At 44.0% G+C, this 6,000-nt stretch overlaps 1 long non-coding RNA gene across 3 annotated transcripts in view; it reads left to right on the top strand.

The window, feature by feature from the left end:
• The window catches only part of LOC121042980 (uncharacterized), a 91,865-nt gene extending 89,095 nt beyond the window's left edge, over positions 1-2,770 (top strand). For all 3 annotated transcript variants that reach the window (XR_005796599.1, XR_005796601.1, XR_005796600.1), the window contains one exon: positions 1,647-2,770. This is a non-coding gene — a long non-coding RNA (uncharacterized LOC121042980). The remainder of the gene's footprint in view (positions 1-1,646) is intronic.
• Positions 2,771-6,000: the final 3,230 nt, after the last annotated feature.

A 6,000-nucleotide genomic window follows, 5' to 3' on the forward strand; every position in this document is an offset into this window, starting at 1 on the left:
CTAGAAAGGGCCCACTGCTTATTTTCCTCAGCTGCAAATTATTTGTATGGCATAGATGGCTTTCTCTAGCACCGCACTTTGGATATTTACTTAAATGTTGGCAGTGATAAAATGGTGGGTAAGAAATTGCACATTCATCAAAAGTAGGCGGCCTGATAGAAGTGCATAAACACGGTACTCATCTCAAAATTAAATTACCATATGTACATGGTTTGGCTTGTCATTTATGTACTTGTATATTTATATACCCATCATCCTTAATCACCTACAAGAATGAATGAGTGCATTTAAAAACAAATGTTTGCAACATAAGCTAATGGTTAATTGAAAATTTCTTCTTGGAGGAGAAATCTGAAAGGCAATCCCAGAGAAAACAAAAGCATTTTAAAGGAACAACAAGACTCGCTAACACCACACAGTTTGATTTTAGCTCAACCTAAAGGTAAATCCTGGTGAGATGTCCCAAAATTCTTCTTTAAAAAAAAAAAGTTTATTTGTTTTGAGAGGGAGGGAGGGGGAGAGAGAGAGAGAGAGACAGAGAGAGAGAGAGAGAGAGAGAAAGAGAATTCCAAGTAGGCTCCACTCTGTCCCCACAAAGCCCAACATGGGGCTCGAGCTCACAAACTGTGAAATCACGACCTGAGCTGAAAGCAAGAGTCAGAAGCTTAACTGACTGAACCAACCAGGCATCCCTCAAAATTATTGTTTTTATTTTTATTTATTTTTTTAAAATGTTTATTTATTTTTGAGGCACAGAGAGACAGAGCATGAGTGGAGGAGGGGTAGAGAGAGTGAGGGAAACAGAATCCGAAGCAGGCCTCAGGCTCTGAGCTGTCAGCACAGAGCCCGACGTGAGGCTCGAGCTCACGAGCTGTGAGATCATGACCTGAGCCGAAGTCAGACGCCCAACCGACTGAGCCAGTCAGGTGCCCCATCAAAATTACTGTTTTTAAAGCACAGCATACCCAGTACAGAGAGATAGCTCAGCTTATCAGGAAAAGCCCTGAATTTAGCACCAGGAACTTTGAGACCACTCCTTGCATAGACTCTTCTGGAGTGTGATCCTGAGAAATTTATGTAACTTTTCTAAGTTTTTTCTTTTCTCATATTTCATATGCAAATAATGCTGCAAACTTGCTATTATATTTGAAAAGCATAAAATATGGGGCAGCTGGGGGACTTAGTTAAGTGTCTGACTCTTGATCCCAGCTCGGGTCATGATCTCACAGTTGGTGAGATCGAGCCCCATGTCGGGCTCTGTGCCGACAGGACAGAGTCTGCTTGGGATTCTTTCTCTCCCTCTCTGCCCCTCCTCCACTATCTCTGTCTTTAAAAATAAATAAGTAAACGTTTAAAAAAAGAGAAAAGCATAACATACAGGAAGTGGCTTTGAGGAGCCATTTACGTTCATATGGTACTTTTCTACCCCCATCGGCATGTTCTAAAAATCAAGGTCATAGAGTCCAGAAATGGTACTGGTGTTACTATTACAATAACAACAACAGCCGCTACAATAACAGTAATAGCTGATACTTGCTGAGAATTGACTATACGCCTGCGTTGTGTTAGCATCTTAAATAAATTAATCATTTGTGTCTCCTAAAGCCCTTTACGAAGTAGCTGGTGTTATTTCCCCCATTTTACAGACAAGGAATTGGAGACCTGGAGAAGTTACGTAACGTGCTTACAACCACACAGCTAGTCATCGCAAGACCGGGATTTGAACCCACGCTTGGACTCTGGAGGCCAAGCCTTCACAGTGACACTCTGTTCGAATAATGATCGTCAAAGAAGCTTACAGGTGGATACTGCTTCTTTCATAAGGACGGTCTCACTTTGTCCATGCAGCAGCCCTGTGAAATCGAGGCTATCATCATTACTCCACAGGTGTGAAACGGGGGTCAACAAGCTGAAGAAACTGGTCCAAATTGGCCCTGCGCCAGAATAGTGGAGTCCGACCGTTGTGCCACTGGGCTGGGGATCGATTACTGCTCCTGTGATGTTCCTGGCTCCGCTCTGCTTCTACTAGCCCCTCCCTCGCGGAGCATGCCCTCTCTGAGGACCCCAGTTGAGTCCCGGTGTGGTTTTGTTTGTTTTGACAGTTCTCTTTTCTCTCTCATTCTCTTCAATACTCTATGATGCATGAAACTCATTGTTTCTATAGGCATCACGCGGTTCTGCAGAGCTTAGCGTGAGCTACAGTGGGCTTCTAGCCTGGGGAGGGTCACTGGCACTTAAGGACATCATCGTTGGAAGGATGGCTCCAGGTGAATTCAACTTCTGATGTCAAGGTCACCTCCTACCTGGGTGTTGAGCTCACCTTGATTCACACTTCCTCAGAAGGAAACACAAGGCTGTCCGTAGATGGAGTTTGCACGAAGTCATTGCTCCCTGCAAATTTTAGAAAGGCACCCTGTTTCCTGTTGTTTGTGGTTTTGAACTCTCCATCACCTGGCCTTGATGAACCTGTCTAAACCCTCCAGACTGCAGTCTGTCACTTATGTCATTTTTTTCTCTGGGCTGTCATAGCACCCTGTGCTTGAGATATTCCTTTGACTAGAACTCCCCTGTGTTAACCTTTGGCTTGGCTACCATGGTTTCAGCTAAGATGTGACCTATCACACAAAATCTTCCTTGACTTCCTAAACCGCACATCTCTCCCATGTCATGGAATCTCTTTGAAAAAAAGACTCTCTGTGGGGGCACCTGGGCACCTGGGCTCAGTCGCTTAAGCATCCGACTTTGACTCAGGTCATGATCTCACGGTTAGTGAGTTCGAGCCCCACATCAGGCTCTGTGCTGACAGCTCAGAGCCTGGTGCCTGCTTTGGATTCTGTGTCTCCCTCGCTGTCTGCTCCCCCCACCCCACCTCTCTCTCTTTCTCTAAAAAATAAATAAATATTAAAAAAAAGACTCCGTTCATCTTAGCATTTGTTACATTGTCCTGTTTAATATCCTTCTCCCGCACTACGCACTGAACTCTTTGAGAGCAGTGGTTTCTAGCATCTTCTATAATGCTTGGCACATAGTAGGTGCTCGATGAATAGCTGTTGATTAAATGTTTGCTTCGATCTCTGAAGGCACCAAATATCTTACAAGGATCTCTTTACTGATGTCCCTGCCTTCTAGACTATGAGTTTTCTGAAGAGGCGGACATTCTGCCTTGCTCAACGCCTTCTCCACAGTGGCTGACTTGGAGGACGCACTCAGCAAAAGAGGAACTGACCAGAATCAGATCCTCAGCTTGCCCTGCCTCCTCGGAAATGTATCCCTCCCCACAACTGCCCCATATCCCATTTTCCATTTCTAATGTCTTCATTTAATGGCCTGATCTACATAATTTAGCATTTGCATAGAGTACTCTCTCACTTCTCCTGTGTCTTAGGTGTTCATATCCCTCCCCTGCTGGTGAATCCTTAAGTGCAAGGTTAAATGGCATAATGCTTTTTTGCTTGTATGACTTGTACCCACCTTTTTTTCGTATTTCAAAAAATATGTATTCCTTAGTGATCAACGCCTACACTTAATAAGCTCATAAAATGTGCAACTGTGTAAGTGCTTTACATATAGGTTATGTCGCTCTCCATGACGACTGTAAGAAATAGGCATTGGGGAAACTGAGGCTTGGCAAGGCGATGTCTTATCCAGGTGGTGAATAACAAAAGCAGAATTGAACCACAGAGTCTGTGCTTTCGCCCCTTTCTACTTCTTCACCATGGTCAGCTTAGACAAGCGGAGAAATAAGGAGAGTGATATTAAGAGCCTCATAATTCCAACCCAGCACTTGGGGCAGCCAGTGTTAACATTTTCATACGTGGCTTTCCAGTGTGTGTGGTGAGCATGTCTCTCGATGACCCCCATGTCCAGCTCTTCACACCCTGGTGGAATTCCCCTCCTCCCCCTGAGCGAGGGCTGGATTTAGGGATTCACTTCTTTCTTGATTTTTTTTAATGTTGGTTTATTTTTGAGAGGGAGACAGAGCGTGAGCAGGGGAGTGGCAGAGAGAGGGGGAGACAAAATCCAAAGAAGGTTCCAGGCTCCTAACCGTCAGCACAGAGCCCGACATGGGGCTCGAACTCACAAGTGGTGAGATGGTGACCTGAGCAGAAGTCGGACGCTTAACCAACGGAGCCACCCAGGCGCCCCAGTGATTCACTTCCACTGAATATAATAAAGCAGAAACAATTGAATGTGGCTTCTGAAATGAGGTTATAAAATGACCGTGACTTCCATCTTGAGTCTCTCTTCCTCTCTCTGAGATCCCTCATTCTGAGAGAGGCAAGCTGCCATGGTGCCAACAGATCTATGAAAAGTCCATGTGATTAAGTAACCAATGATTCTGATCCATAGCCAGCAAAGATCTGAGACCTGCCCACTGCCACGAGGATTAGTCTGGAGGCAGCCCCACCCCATTTGAGCCTTGTGGTGGTTGTCCCACTCAAGATACTGCTTCTGGCTTTGTGTGAGAGAGTGAGCCAGAGACACCCAGCTAAGCTGTGCCTGGATTCCTGACCCAGCATCTGCGGGATAATACATTTTTGTTGTTAAAGTTTTAACTTATGGCTGTGATTTGATACACAGCGATAGGTCAGTAAGACACAATCCTACATACATTTATATAAACATGGTGACGCATCTATGTTTTGCTATTTATCACAGATCAAAATTTAATTTATTGCGTGAAACAAACTGTGAAGTCATGCTTGGGTCTAACAGTCTTCTTTAAAAAACTGTTTTAGAAATCGTGAAATACAGCCACACGCAGAAAATAACGCAAGGCGCAAACACGCAGCTGAGAGGATCGTACGCAAACACCCAGATTCCCATTTCAATATATTTTATTTTTTAAATAAAATAAATCTGCAGGGTATACGCAAAATCAGTAACTATTTCGTCTTCAAAGAGAAGAAGAATGGAAAGCCAAACAGAGGCATTATTTTTGGATGGTTTATGAATTAGAGTCTCTGAATCGGTATGAAATACTGCCATATACTTTCCTTTGACCATCTAAAGAAGAAATTCTTAGTCAAAATCTTTAGTCGTCAGGAGGAAGTCTAGGAATTATGCCATGGTGGAGAATAAATAATACACAGGGACAGAGTGGGCCCTCAGTACAAAACCGCTGAATGAATGTGGAATTTGAACCATGGGTTTATGCTCTTAGTTGCTTGGAAATGTGTGATGCCATCACTCGACATATCTGAGCCTTAATTTCCTCATCCTTAAAATGGGAACATGCTCAGAAAGTGATGACTTTCAGAGAAAACGGCCATGTTTATGAAAACCTTTTGCAGAACACTTGGCACGTGACGAGCTTGCAATCCATCAACTGCAACTGAATGATAATTCGCATTTCAGGATACCAACAGTGATTTGCCAGGATATAAACCTTAAGGAAACTTATGGCTCTAAAACATAGTAACTTCAGGGGCGCCTGGGTGGCTCTGCTCAGTCGGTTGAGTGTCTGACTTGGGCTCAGGTCATGATCTCACAGTTTGTGAGTTCGAGTTCCACATTGGGCTCTGTGCTGACAGTGCAGGACCCATTTCAGATCCTGACCTCCTCTCTCTGCCCCTCCCCCTCCCCACGGGCTTGCGTGCTCTCTCTCTGTCAAAAGTAAACATTAAGAAAATAATAACTTCATTTCTTATTAAATGATAAATGCTCATAAAAGATAATTTTTAAGAATACCTTTTAAAGGGGGTGCCTGGGTGGCATCTGGGTGGAACCTGCTTAACGTTCTCTCTCTCTGCCCCTCTCCCCCACTCGTGCATGCTTTCCCTGTCTCTGTCTGCCTCTCAAAACAAAACAAAAAGAATCTTTAAAGCACAAAGAAGAAAGAACAAATCACTCTAAAATTCCACCAGCAAGAAATAACCAAGATTAACCCTTGGTGGATGTCACTCCAGATACCCCTGTGCATAGATGAGTGGGTTAGAAGTATGGAAGGCTATTTTAGGTAGGTAAATAGCCAGTTAACTAGAGATCATACTTGACACG

The sequence above is a fragment of the Herpailurus yagouaroundi genome, unplaced genomic scaffold (genome assembly GCF_014898765.1).
Source record: "Herpailurus yagouaroundi ecotype Mexico unplaced genomic scaffold, PumYag 186, whole genome shotgun sequence".
Lineage (NCBI taxonomy): Eukaryota > Metazoa > Chordata > Mammalia > Carnivora > Felidae > Herpailurus > Herpailurus yagouaroundi.